At 35.8% G+C, this 14,240-nt stretch overlaps 1 protein-coding gene across 6 annotated transcripts in view; it reads left to right on the plus strand.

Moving 5' to 3' along the window:
* The window catches only part of DLG2 (discs large MAGUK scaffold protein 2), an 812,656-nt gene that overhangs the window by 2,326 nt on the left and 796,090 nt on the right, over window positions 1-14,240 (plus strand). Inside the window, exon 1 of one of the 6 annotated variants that reach the window (XM_082844902.1) lies at window positions 7,402-7,414. The exons of the other annotated variants lie outside the window; for them this stretch is intronic. The gene's annotated coding sequence lies outside the window, so the exon portion shown is untranslated. Of the gene's footprint in view, window positions 1-7,401; window positions 7,415-14,240 lie in introns of those variants that run through there. 6 annotated transcript variants of the gene reach the window in all.

Genomic DNA, 14,240 nt, shown 5'->3' on the forward strand with positions numbered 1-14,240 from the left:
CATTTAATGCTTTAAAGATTGAAATAGACTCTGCACTGATAATTAAAGATCCAGTGACATATGAGAAGGCAATAAAATGAGGCAGCCACCATCTCCCATTATTCTTTTGTATACACATTTCTGTACATTTTTCTCTCTTATTCACATGTACTTTGTTACTTGCTAAGAACAGTTACTCCCCAAATAATGGAGAACCGATACCATATCTTTTAGGATCTTCAGTGTTGTGACACTCTTCTATCAACTGACTCTTCTACCCTTTTACCATCTTAGTCCTAAAAATGTGCTATACTAGATTGATCAATCTCTCTTCATTCCACTCCCGTGCCCTTTCAAATATATTATGTCGAATAATTTTTAATATGTCTGTATATGCACATGTGCATATATATATATTTAAATATCTCTATATTAATATAGAGATATATATTTAAATATATTAACATAGAGATATATATTTAAATATCTATATTAATATAGAGATATATATTTAAATATCTCTATAATATCTACTTTCCTGTATTAACACATTTTCATGTGTATATAATTATACATATATATATACATGCATATACATATACACATATAAAAATTAAAGTTCTATATTATTCTTTTCTCTCCTGGAAATTACTAGCTGTTCTTATAATGTTTTTTCTCTATATAAAGTATATTGCCTTTACTTGTGATAGGTACTCGAAAATGCTGCTCTATGTATATATATATCTGTATTCATTTACATATACATCTATAAAATATGTCTAATATTTGAAATATACAGATGTGTTTGTATTTTATGCCCATGTAAACTATCACAGAAACAAGAGTGTGTGTGTATCAATATGTGTCCATTAACACTAAGTCTGTTTTGAGAATTTTTGGATACCATTTTTATCCCTTAAATTAACTAAAGATATCCTGTGAATATTGTAAAATAAAAGATAGAGGCTAATGATAGTAAACATTAGACTCCTTGATAAAGCAGAAAGAAGGAAAGTGCATGTTTTAGAGTTGCCTAGGGACCCATATGTGGTACAGAACGTGCCTGAGGGCTATTAAGTGTCTGGGAGCTGGGATCTTGCCCTTGGAGATAGTTGCTGTGTTACGTGGAAATCAGCAGTGTGATTTCCGGCTGCTATAATACAGGGCCATGGTAATGACTTGAGTTCCTCCCAAGGCTCTTTGCCAAACTCCTGTTATTTGGGGGTGCTGTGTACTAACAGGACTTTGTCATTGTGTTATTCCTCAGCAGGAATAAAAAACAGCTCCTGCCCCTTCTCAAATAAGTTTTCATTCCATTTGGATCTGTAGAATTAATATAACCATAATAATAGGTAAGAAAATGGAAAATTATAGTGTCCAGAAGTGAGTTCTAGAATGCACATCCAAGATAATAGTATCGGCCTTGGGGAAAAAAAAAACAAAAAAAACACGTCCATCGCTGCTTATGCGGCATTTCTGCCCAGTGCAGACTGGTCTGGGGAGGCAGCACAGACAGTGAAGACTCAGAGACCAGGGTTCTATGCATTTGTTCTTTATTCATTCATTCATTCATTCTTCATTTCTTTATTCAACTATCATTTCCTGAGTACCTACTATGTGCCACTCTGTCAGGCCCTGTGGATATAATAGGAAACAAAGTAGATACCACCTCTACCATTATGGAGCTTACGACCTACAATAGTATACAATACTTAGCAAATATATCACTATATACACAGAATAATAGCGTCATAAATCAAAATTTGGAAGTGGAACAAAGTTCCACGGAGTGCTGCAAATTCCATAGTAAATGTGTATTCAGGATACAAAGGGACTACAAAGGAGAAAGACAAAAATATCCTTTTTTTTTTTTTTAAGAAAAGATACTGTATCTCTTTATGCCTACATTTCCTGTTTTGTAAAATTAGGATAAAAATAGTACTTAACTCATAGGATTATGGTGAGGAGTGATTAACATAATACATATAAAGCAGTTAGCACAGTGCTTACATATAGTGGAGACTCAATAAATATTTGTGGAATGAGTGAATCATAAATCCACAATAAATTTGGCTTCTATTAACCTATTCCTTAATTCACTATAACTGTTTTTTCTGGGAAGAGAAGAGAGGTGAATTAGTGAAGACTTCGTAGAGGTAGTGATACTTGAATGGAACTGAATTGAATCTTGAAAAAATGTGTGTTTATCAAGTCGGCAGGGAGAGATAAGCTTTGGGGGCAAAAATAACAAAAACAGAAACAGTTGTAACGCCCTGGTGTCTGTGTAGAACTGCTCTTAGTTCCGTCTGCCCACGGAGAGATGGGCAGGGGATGGGTCACAGAAAGCCTGGTGGGCCTTGGTGAGGTCTCTGCTGAGTCAGCAGCATTGAGCCACCGTAGGATTCAGGAGTTCTGCCACACCCTGTGTTAGGCTTCATGGTTAAGGAACCCTTCTAGGCCTCAGTTTCTCTGTTTCTAAGAAAACTGATTTTCCTAAATGAACCTCTGTATCCCTTCCAAAACTAATATTCTGTGGCTCTGTCACCTGACATCCATTAATGAATGAGACACACTTTGGAAAGGATTTATGCTTTAGAGCCAGATAATCCAAAGTTTGAACTTACTAGCTCTGTGTGATCTCACTTGCTTAACCTCTTTAAGACTCATCTGCCCCTCTGTAAAACTTAGAATGTTATAATCATGTTGCAGAAAAGTGTAATAAGAATTGAAAGTACTCTATCTAAAGAGCCAAGCGTGGCGCTTAGAACACAGGAATTGTCCAATTTAAAAAATGGTATTTATGATGACTAGTGATATCCAAATTATGTTTTTTAACCTGAAGAACATATCATCCATCGAATTAATTATCAGTCTTGTGGTCCTTTATTAGAGTTTCTAGTCTGTCCACTGAATTTTTTGATGCCTCGCTTATAGTGATGAAGGTTAGGCCAGGCAACTGTTCAGAAACACTTGACACAGTACCACGTTATGATGGGGTGTCATTTTGTCCTTCAGGGTTCTCAGAGGTTTACAGTGGTGTACACTAAGAAAAAAAATCATGTAAAATAGACTTGTTTTGATAAACTAGCATTTTCATAAGCTTGCATTCAGAGGTGGGTGATGTTAGATTTTCTCAGTACATACTGCTAGAAAAACTACATTTGAAGTATTTAGCCAAACTGTGTAAATCTTCCCTAACAGTCCCTCTACAGCTCCTCCAGAAATACCAGTTTACAGGAACTAGAGTGCAGAGGATTTTTTAGTCCAAGAAGTAGGGTTGCCCTAGGCTGAAATCTCAGGCTCAGCTTTTGTCTGGTTAGAAAGATCTGACAGTTTGTTTTAACTCTGTGGCTGCTTCTACTGATTCCTTCCATAGAGGGTCCCTTACTAAGGAAGAATAAGACTTTTTTAGTCTCTGGGAAAACACCAGCAGCCTCCAGGCAAGGGAAAGAACATAAGAGAATAAGAGGTATCACAGAAGGAATAAAAGCACTGAGCATGCCTTGGGCAGATCTGAAGCCAGTCAGTCAGCAGCACTCCTGGCACCCCTGCTACTGGATGCTGACATCAGCAGAGCCTTCTTCCTAGGGCAGGGCAGGAGAGACAAAGTACAGAGGGTGGAAAAGAAAAGACCAAAGGTGACGGTATTTATCGAATACTCTCAACACCCACAATGTGTAAAGCCCTGTGCTAGGGTCTTTACATTAATCATCACTTGGAATTCTTCCAACAACAGTAAAAGAGGGATTATATGATTCCCATTTTTCAGATATGGCAACTGAGGCTAAGAGTAACTTGCTCACGAGGGCACAACTGATAAAGGCAGAACTAGTTTCCAATAAAGTTCTATCGGACTCAACCTTTCCACCTCATCTTACAGAAAGGCCTGTTTGAGGTACACTGGAAGGGAGAATACCCTCAGAGACCTCTTTAATTCTTTAATTTAACAGGAAATTTCCTTAAGGAATTGGAGTGTTTTACATGGTTGGAAGGACTGACACCTCCTAGCAGAATCCCAGATTTCCCCATTCTACTTTGTTTTCTGGTCTCAGGAACCCTGAGTTGGTTGAGCCCTTAAAGAGCCCTTTACTCTGTGATCGAGGTTAAGAACTACGCTGATCTGAAGCAGTGGAGTAGATTCCCACAGCACTGATACCAGAATAAGATACCTGCTCTTAGAAAGACCCCATCATCTGTAGTTATTTGCCAATTGGATTTAATCTTGGCAATATTTATGGTAAGGAATCAGGAACCATGTATTTTAAACTTAATATAAGTACAAAATAAAAGTACATGTAGAGTTTGTCTTTCATAAGTCCGACAACATCATCTCACATTGCTGAACGAATGTGAATCTCATATGCATTGTCTACCTACCTATGCATCTATTATGCCAAGAATCAAATACCTCCCTTTAATACCACCATCTCCATTGGCCATCTTCTTAGTTTTGGGGTTTTCTTTTTGATATTGTTTGATCTGTTACAAATGTAGCATCACCTGATTTTATTCTCCATTCTCTACTTTCATTCCTTTAATTTCCCAAAGACATAGATAGATAGATAGATAGATAGATAGATAGATAGATAGATAGATAGATAGATATTTTATAATTATGTCAGAGCTGGATGGGAATTTAGAGGTCATCTAGTGTATTTTCCAAAGGAGAACGTGAAGCCTAGAAAAGTTAAAAAGACTTGCTCAAGGTCATTCAGTTTGTGGCAGAATTGGCCAGTGTCGTTGAACTCAGAATTCTTTTTACTGTTTCAGGCAGCTTTCCCTCTCTTACCTTTATGTGCTCCGCTTCACGAAGCGTAATTACTGACAAGAAAATTATTAAGCATGCAATTTGTTGATAATGCAGTGTTGGGCGTTATACAAAGAATTACATAAACCTAATTTCTACATTCTTATAATTCAGACCAGCAGTCCCCAAGAAGATAAGGAGAGAGACGAGCCATTAGAAATCATTTTACAAACGCATGGAGGGACTTATGTATTGATAATGCCTGGGAGGTGATACTGGCATTAGGAGAAGGGGGCCAGGGATGCTAAATGCACTATAATGTGCAGAGCAGTCCTGAAGAATAAAGAATGACTCCATTAATGCACAGTTTTTAACATTTCACTTCATATTCATGAAGTTTTTTTTTTTATTTTTAATTTTCTAAACCTAAAATCAAATTCAGTTTTATAAACAAAGTATTTTCTGCAAGGATTTAATAATCATTTAATATTCTAGAAATGTAACTCCTGTGTAAATCAAGGGATCATTGTACTTTGTTCTGTTAGGAATTTTATCAGGAGTTGGTTCCCAGTTTGGAAAATCCCTGTCTTGAGCAATATTGCTGATCCTGGTATTTATGTCATCGATACACCTCTCCTGTATCAGTTTACATTTGTAAATGTCACCTGCAAATACGTAATTGAAGAGACTTGAGGTCCTTTTAATAGACATAGAACCAAACATTTTAAATTGGTAACAGCACTTGAAATACAAATAGTTCACCAAATTTCAATAAGATTGTTTTAAAAAATATTTTCTTTGATTGCCATACCTTATATTTATTTTTAAAATGTTATCACACTATAAGAAATCTATTTTGTGAAAATTATGTGAAATTATTTAGAGTTTTCTGTTGTTTTCAGTATTACTCTGATATTTCTCCAAAGGTCATCTATACTCAGTTTCCCTGTAGGCTCTTAGGTGGCTGGGGTTCTCTAGTCCTCATTTTTTATCAAAGGACAGAGTCCCAAGATCTATTGAAGCACTAGAAGTCAAATCCAGTGTCTATCTTTACATGAGGGGTAATTCCAAATAGGGATAGAGAGGTGATGATGATGATAGATAGATAGATAGATAGATAGATAGATAGATAGATAGATAGATAAAGTTCCTCACCGGTCTGCCCCATATAAAGCAGAGAATTATTTTGACACTAAGTTATAAGTAATTATTTTGGCATTAAGTTATAAGTTTATTTGCAAAAATATGACACTTTTACTTTCTCCACTTTATCAGCAATCTTGTTAGATTATATTTCAACTAAAGTATTTCCTTTGCTCTCTTATTATATACAAATGAACCATTATTACTTCTTCCAACACTAATTTTCATATATGTCTACTCTTTCACTTTTCCTGTGTTTCTTGCAGATGTGATATCTGGTCTCTTTATTCCATTTAAATCTAAATTTATTCATTATAAGTACACGTAAACATGTGACTACTTTATTACATTTTCTAGTATAGTTGGGCTCACAGATTGCCATATTGAAAACATACTATCTTAACATAAAGTACTTTCTTTTTATTTCTTCTTTTACTTCAGTTAAGGCATTATTTAAAAATGTGTAGGCAGTTGTATTATCCATGAATTTCATTTCAGATGGAGAAAAGAGGGTATTACAAAACATGTACTATAAAATGGAAAGGCTGGGTAGAATTGAGAACACTGGTTAGATATTTGAAATTGTTATATGTATTGTTACGTGTGTGTATTTAGCTTGCCTTCTAACTAGACCAGGAGTCAGCAAAGTATAGCCTACAGGTCAAATCCAACTTGCTACCTGTTTTGGTATAGCCTCTGAGCCAAGAATTTTTAAAAATATTTTTGATCGTTGAAGAAAATAAGAATAATAATATAATTTTGTGAAAAATTATATGAAATCCCAATTATACTATTTATAAAGAAAGCTTTATTGGAGCACAGCCATGCTCATTTGTTTACACATTATCTATGGCTATTTTGGTACTGCAATTGCAAAGTTGAGCAGTTGTAATACAGACTGTAGGGCCAGAGAGTCCTAAAATATTTTCTATCTGGCTCTTTATAGAAAAAGTTTGCCAACCTCTGCACTAGACTCTCAGCTTTCTATTTCCTTCTGATGGAATGTCCCATTCTGCGTAACAAAGCCTATGTGTTACTTAAAGGTCTGGTTTAAGCACCCTCCTCTCTAATCCTTTCCAGTCTGTTTTAGCTCCTAAAACCTCTACTTAATGTGGTATCCTGCACAATTAGCACATTACCTGGCATTGTGGTTAGTTGTTTCCTTCTCGGTCTCCTGATTAGAGAGTGAAAGATTCCTCATATGCCTAACTCATAGTCACCAGCTGTCCATTCATCTCTTTGTGACAATTTTGTAGTATCACTATTCTGTTTTTGGACCCTGACTTCTCAGCTGCATTGGTGGCTGTGGAGAAGAAAGACTATGTCTTGTCTACCTTTATGTCTAGCTGGGCACCATGCACAATTCACCTATCACATTGTATCACAGTTATGAATAAGTATCTATCTGCTTCTCTAAGCCGAATTCAATTAGAGCACAATCTGTTTATTTACCCTTGTTCTCCCAGTAACCCAGCATGTAGCAATCAGTCAACTAGGTGTTGTTGATTTCTGAATGAATATTAGCACGGGATCTTGTACGTAAAGGTACTTAAGTTTCGAATTTGATTTATTATTATTATACTCATTATACGAGTGCCATAAGATCAAGAGTGACATCTTCTGTCCTTAAAGTAGCTCTATTTAATAACAAAGAGATTGTAATAAAAAGTTGTTAGCACAGATTTATTGCTTTGCATATTTGTCTTGTTTTTAGTTTGACTCAGATTCTTCTTTTTGGTGGTGCTGTTAAAATATAGGAATCACTGTTCAGAAATTATATTCTGCATTCAAGTGGGTCATGCTGTTCAGTGATGGAAGGTACTGAACTGCACTTTGAGTGGACAATCAGAAAAAGAAAATCTGATTCTACACAGTTTCTTTGCCTAATTTAGGAGTCACTTGCTCTCTAGAAGGTTGAAATAATGTCGTGAACTATTACTTTATAATTAGTTTCTGTACAGTCTATTGTAGATTACATGACCTTTTTTCTCCATCATTTTCGTCATTAAATATAAATGCTCAGAGTATAGTAGTTGGCAGCACCACATTAAAAATCCATAACTGAACACATTTGCACTTTATTCTGATAGGCTGTGCTATTTAGTTAGTGGTCAACATTGTTATAGTTCTTCAATAAGTAGTTTAAAAATGTACTGAGTTTAAAATTATATAAAAATTCCTAGATTTATATTACATTTTAGAGTGATTAGCAAATATATCTGCCTTTGCCAGACTGGGAAGGCAATCTTAGAAAATACTTTTTGATTCTGTTTGTATACTGATCATTCATTTCTCTGATCTATGTTATTTGTTCTCCATCACACATATTATTGCAATTCATTACAATGTTTTAGTTTTTTTTAAGACTTTATATTTTTAGAGCACTTTCACAGCAAAATTAAGAGGAAGATACTTGCAGTGTATATATTTTTCTCTGTTTTCAACTTGAAGTTTTTTAAAATAAAAATAAAGTCTAAGTGGATAATCATAAATTCTCTTAGTTTAAACGTGAGCATTTATATTACTCTTTTAAAATAATTTTATTATTTGGTTTTGATGTAGAAATAATACAAGTTTATGGTAAAAAATATTATTATAAGCTAAAGATATGTTTGAAAAATATTAAAATAGCTATAATTCCACCTAGAAGTAACCACAGTTAGTATTTTGATACCTTTTTAGTTGCTTCAATTGACTCTGCATATGTATCTTCAGAAAAAAAATGTAATATATTATAGTAACATGAGCTCACAGATGTACCTAAATATAAAGTATTGGTTATATGTGTCTGCTAGTGGGAAGTTAAGAATATAAAACCGTATTGCTTCTTTTACATTAACATTAATTATGAACATTTTTCTGTTAGTAAAATATTTTTCTTTTTGGCATAATTTTAATGACTGCCAAATATTACTGTTTCTACAAAAACTCACATTGTTGGACATTTAGGTTATATTATTATTATTAATATAAACAATACTGAAGTAAGTTTTGGCGTACATTAACCTCTAACCAGTTTTCTCATTAAGATATATTTTCAGGAAAGGAATCAGTGAGTGAAGGGTGTAAATTTTTTTAGGCTTATAACGTTGTTGTTCAGTCGATTTTTATTCAACAATTAATTATTGAACAGTTCCCAGATGCCAAAGCACTGTGTTAATCAATGGGGACATAATGGAAAACAAAAGAGATTGATTCCTGCCCCGTAGAGCTTAGAGTTAATTGCCAAATTGCTTCTAAAAGGACTTTACAAATTTATAGTCCTCCCATTCCAGGAGTGTGTGAACATGTCTTTCCTCCTGTACGCTTGATGGTTCTTTCTTTATAAAAAGCATTTATAAATTTGGTAAGCTAAAAATTGCATGCTGTTGCTTTTTTAATTTGCTTTTATTAGTTAATGAAGATGAATACTTTTCATGTGATTGCAGCCAACTTTGGACACTATTATGGCATCTTCTATAACATGTAGCATAATGATAATACCCAGTTGGTAATTTAATACATGCTTAATTTGTTGACTGGATGGATGATAGGATGGATGGAAGGAAGGAAGGATATATATGCAAATAGGCGAGTAGTTTCTGTTTAAAAGTTCTGATAAGGGACTTCACTGGTGGCGCAGTGGTTAAGAATCCGCCTGCCAATGCAGGGGACACAGGTTCGATCCCTGGTCCGGGAAGATACCACGTACTGCAGAGCAGCTAAGCCCGTGTGCCACAACTACTGACCCTGTGCTCTAGAGCCCGCAAGCCACAACTACTGAGCCCCTGTGCCACAACTACTGAAGTCTGCATGCCTAGAGCCCATGCTCCGCAACAAGACAAGCCACCGTCATGAGAAGCCCCTGCACCACAACGAAGAGTACCCTCGCTCACGGCAGCTAGAGGAAGCCTGTGCACAGCAACGAAGACCCAATGCAGCCAAAAGTAAAATTAAATTAATAAAAGTCCTGGTGAGAGAAATTTCCACCTACCCTAAATATAGCAGGGTAGTTCTTAATCATCTTCATGAGTGATTTACGCCCCTTTTTCTCCTGTCACTGTAACTCTTCCTTGTGTCTGTTCTCTAGAAGGAAAAGAGCTGAATGCTCTTGTTTTCACGTTGCTGTAGGTGAGCAAGATTGAATTGAATGACAGATGAAAAGGTAATTAGTACAACAGATAGAAGTAGGCAGACCATCTGACTGTGTAAACAGAGAATTTACTGAGGAGTGTAGTATGGTCATTAAATTGACAGGAAGAGATGTTGAAGAGGAAGAGTGATCTAACTGATCAGATGGGGAAGGGAAATATTCTGGAAATTTCCTGTCTATTTTATAGTACGTTTATATACGGTTAAGAATTTTATGAAATTTGTATGTAGACATATTCAAGGTTGAGTTGGATCCACATGTCTTAAAATGCAGGCAGTCTGCCCCTGAAAGTCAACCATAATATCTCAGAATGATTGTATGAAATTGTATCCTTTGAAACCACACCATTATTACATTGCTTATACCAATATTTAGAATTAAACTTCCATATGCAACAACTCTATGGACTCCCTTATCAAAACTAAGCACCTTCTGGCCATTCTAAAAAAAAAAAAAAAATGTGAAGCCAACATATCAGTAATGTGAGGGCAGCTGTTTTCTAGTATAAGAGAGCACATCATTTTCAAAGGACTGAATGGAAAGGTGACAGAAAAATTGGTTGAGGACTGTAGGTAGATTAAGGACAGAAACTCTTGAGTTTATGAAAGAGCCTAGCGTAACTGGAAGTTCCTTGTAGGCTTATAGTTATTATTTTTCCAATAAATGAGTCAAAAACAGGTAACAGTTGACATGATGATCCTGATCCCTTTTTGTGCAGAAGCTTCAGCCGATTTTTCATTACTCTTCTTCTTTCCTACCCCGCACTGCTCTCAAACCTGTTTTACAGTTCACTCAGTTTACCATGTTAGAATATCAGGAAGTCATCGTTAGCTTCATCACCTTCTACACCCAGGGCGATCACTAATTAATTGATGACTAGTTGATATAGAATTCTATCTTAGAGTGTCTCAAATATTTTCCCGTTTTACATTCACTCTCTCAGGGCTTGAGTATAGATGTGCGTTATCGTTCACATAAGATATTTGCAAGCATCAGTGGCCTCCCAGATTCCTTCCATCCATTCTAAGTGTTTTTGTCGCCAAATTTATCTCTACACTCAGTTCCGTTCGTAACATTCATTAATTTAAATAATTTAACAACTCCAGAGCACTTAAAGGTAGTGCTTCACTTGAAATGTACTCTAACTTCTGGAGAAGGCTAGTATGTCTGAAAATGTTAATGGGTCGTTTATATTGGATAACGTGTTAAGCAGTTGTTTATTTTTTATTATAGGATTTTTCAAAGCCTTTGGGGTTTTATATCTCCTAAAGGCAAGTAGAGTGTGCAGAGCATTTCTTAAGTGTGTGTGATGATGAAATCTCTTTTTCATGGATACATGTTTACCAGTATCTCCCTAAACATAGTTAGCCAAACACTAGTTTACAAAATAAAACTTGTTTCCCTAGCAAAGCATTAGAAGTTGTCTTCAATTTGGCCCCAACCTGCATTACCAACCCTATCCCCAGCCACTCCTATTGTATTCTGGTCACACCCCACCATTCACTGTTCCCTGATTCCCTGAAGCCACCATGCAGTCTCCTGCCAAATCTTTTCTATGTATCACTCTGTCTATAATGACTCTCCCTGTTTCTGTGTTTGGTAAAATTTCATTCATCATTCAAGGATCATCTCAAATGTTATCTTCTTTAAGCTTTTCTTTCTCTGTGGTCCTACTTTTCACTTAACAGTGTGCTTGCTTACATTTCTGCTTCATTTACCATATTGGAAGCTTTGGGAGAACACAAACCATGCCTTATTTATTTCTGCATCTTTACTGCTAGGATAGGGCCTGACATATTTTTTGAATGATTGAAAGAACGGTATCTTTAAAAATTGGTAAAGAGGAAATAGAGTGGTGTTAGGCAAGGCATTCTAGCGGGGTACTTCTTTAGGTAATACTGTGATCAGGTCCCTCTATCCTATTTTTGTCTCTCTTAAATCCCAGATAGCCATTCTGATAAGTATCCAGAGGGAATTGGGACTAAGAAGCTGACTCAGATTGGCTAAAATATACATGACATCACATTACGACAAAATCATTTATTTCAGTGAAAAATGTAATTGTCAGATGAATTGAAACACCCATGTTCATAAAATTCATCTGTTTATTCATTCACAAAGATATATTGATCATCTGTTGATGTTCAGACCTATTCTAGAAAGTTGAAAATATAGCAATAAATACAGTTGGCAAGATTTGGAGCTTATATTGAGAAATACATAAAATTAACAAACAAATAAGACTACTTCAGATGGTGACATACTATAAAAAAATAAACTAGAGCAATGTGATATGGCGGATGGGTTGGTGGAAGTGGGACTTCTTTGGATAAGACAGTAAAGTAAGAGAAGGCCTTAGTAAGGAGGAGACACTTGAATTGATATTTAAAAGATGAAGGTGGAAAGGGGACAATCTTATGACAATCTTCAGGTGATGTCACAAATAAAATACAACATGTTCAAGGACCGTAGGGTAGGAACAACTTTGATACGTTCCTGCAACAGAAGAAGCCTAGTGTGGAAAAAGAGAATATGGGGAAGAAGGACAGGAATGGAGGTTGGAGAGTGAGGTAAGGCCAGGTCATGTAGACTTTGGAGACTGTGGAAGTGAGTCTGAATTTTATTCAAAGTTCAACAAGAAGCCATTGGGTTATTTTAAATAAGGACATGACATGATCTAATGTACGTAGTGAGATGAGCTATGGAAGGAGGGGAAACTAGTTAGAATGTTATACAGCAGTACTTTCAAGGGAGAGATTATGATGACTTGACTGAGTAGCAGTGGTTGTGAAGATCCACTGTGTGACTTGAGGATATATTTTGGATATAGAGCAAGAAGATGGATTAACTAGCGTGGGTTTATTTGAGCCAGAATGTAACAAAATGAGACAGATAAGAAGTCAAGGGTAACTTCCAGGTATTGGACTTCTTTCTTTGGGGGTCAAACCATCTTCAAAATTTGTTAATTATTTTAACTCAGATGTCCAGATTCCTTCCCACCAGTAAGGTCCTAGATTGATGGACAAAAGCTTAACCATCTGACTTCCCTTTTACTTTGCTTCCCTTCTTGACCCCAAACCTCCTCCCAAACTTCTGGTTGATACAGTTTTTTCTTTAGAGAGGATAATGTAGTCATTAGTTCTGCTGGCCTGGGTGTTCTTTCATTCCTTTAAGGTGGCCTTGTGTGGCTGAGTTTTGATCTTATTAGGGAGGTCATAATTTACCTCGTGTTTAAGTTGGAAATTGGAAGGGTATCTTAATAAAGTCCCCAGATATTTACCACAAGGCAATAGATCATGGCTCACCAAATATCCGATGTTGACCCTCCTCTTCCTCTTCAGCTCTGGCCTTGACCTCTCTGTCTAATACTTTCATGAGAAAGATGTTTGAAATTTAATACAATTTAATATGTTAGATGATGAATATCATTTACCTAGGAAAGTCACCAGGTAAAGAGAGTCTGGATGGGATGTCGAGGAGGACATAAAGTAATCATTTGACCCTAAAGAAAACTATTTTAATTCCTTAGAGTATATGGTTGAAGCCTATGGTCTCCTTGCCCCCTTTTATTTCTTACTTTTCAGTTGAGCTATGAGATCATGAGTATATCCCTGGAACGCCATTTATTGGATTTATTAGAAATTGCCCCAAATATGAAGGAGAATTGATATAGGAAATTGAGACCATTTAAAATGGAATCCTCTCTCAGTTTCCTACCATTAAACTTCAAGTAACAAAATGATGCCATAGGTATGTGTCCATTGTTCGTTCTGAATCTTTTATTTTAAGAGTTGATGCTGGTTATTTTGCTGATTAAATTTCAAGAGTGTTTTTGGAAAACAAACAAACATTTTTCTAAGAGTTACTCTTTCTTTAAGCTTCAGTTTTATTTCAAGACAGTAATGAATGAGTTGTATTTTGGGGAATAAACTTCAGCCAGTGGGAACAGATAGTCCCTTCATATATTCCAGACCAATTGACTAAATTGATGTAGAAATTGATAAATCATATTTTGTAGTATCTGAAAGTATCCTCCTATTATGAGCTGCCTGTAGCTATCATGGCAGCAGCCTGTCATAATGTCCATTATCCCATCACTAAAATTACTGTATTGTCGACCCCATGGTAGCACTGGCCTTGACAGAGTGAATGAAGAGTCTGCTAAACAGTTCCTTGTTTCATATCAGTCTGTAACTGTATATTGCAAGGGCCGAGGTTTAATTCATACCTCAGCAGAAA

Source organism: Leucopleurus acutus (assembly GCF_964270905.1).
Source record: "Leucopleurus acutus genome assembly, chromosome: 8".
NCBI classification, from domain to species: Eukaryota; Metazoa; Chordata; class Mammalia; order Artiodactyla; family Delphinidae; genus Leucopleurus; species Leucopleurus acutus.